Source organism: Ursus americanus, chromosome 23, assembly GCF_024610735.1.
Source record: "Ursus americanus isolate L20-20 chromosome 23, mUrsAme1.1.p, whole genome shotgun sequence".
In the NCBI taxonomy this organism is placed as follows: domain Eukaryota; kingdom Metazoa; phylum Chordata; class Mammalia; order Carnivora; family Ursidae; genus Ursus; species Ursus americanus.
The window spans coordinates 22,042,397-22,043,203 of NC_142149.1; positions in this window are offsets into that span (position 1 = coordinate 22,042,397).

An 807-nucleotide genomic window follows, 5' to 3' on the forward strand; every position below is an offset into this window, starting at 1 on the left:
ATGTAACAAAGCGTGGGCAGTTCACTCAAAGATGTCATGAAGTGAGCCGGAGAATAAGATGATTATGATTCTCTGCTGTAGGATAGGTTTCTTAAGGTGCCGCCGGTCTCTTAACTCGACCCTTTGAAAGGAGGAGGCTAAGCGGCGGGTGGGTGGGTGAGGGACCCATTCATAAAACCCAGGCCTCACGGCCCGCTGCTCTCATTGGCCCCTGGGGAGAGGGGCGTGACCCGCGGGTGGAGCTCGCTCCAGGCCCAGGAGAGTGGCAACATCCACGCTTGGGTGGAGCGAGGGGGCGTTCCTCGGTTTTCCCGGCAGGACGTCCTTTTCCCCTTGCTGGGTTTCTCCTCTCTCCCCCGGGGTGGGATGGTACGTCCCACCCTCCTCGCATTCCCGCCCCTCCTCTCCTCCGGATCCTGGGCGCCGCCGCCATCTTGGCACGTCAGGTTGAGGGAAAGAGCAAACCCTGGCTTTGGGGGGGGGCCCGGACAGGGGGACCCTCCGGCGGTAGACGGCGGGCCCTACCCCCAGCCCTCCTCCCCACTCTGTTCCGGTGTGGGGCTCTGAGGCGCCCGAGGCCAGCCTGGTTCCTGTCAGACCCGGGGAGGAGGGGCGGGCGGGGCGGCCGCTACCTCCCCGGGACGGGCGCTACCACCCGGGCGGGGAGGACAGCGCCTGGTGACGGCGGGGCGGCTGCGGCGCCCGGGGGCGGGGTGCGGAGCGAGCCGGCCGGCTCCCTGGAGCGGAGCGGGGCGGGGCGGGGCGGGGCGGGGCGTGGGGGCGGGGCGTGGGGCGGACGGAACCACC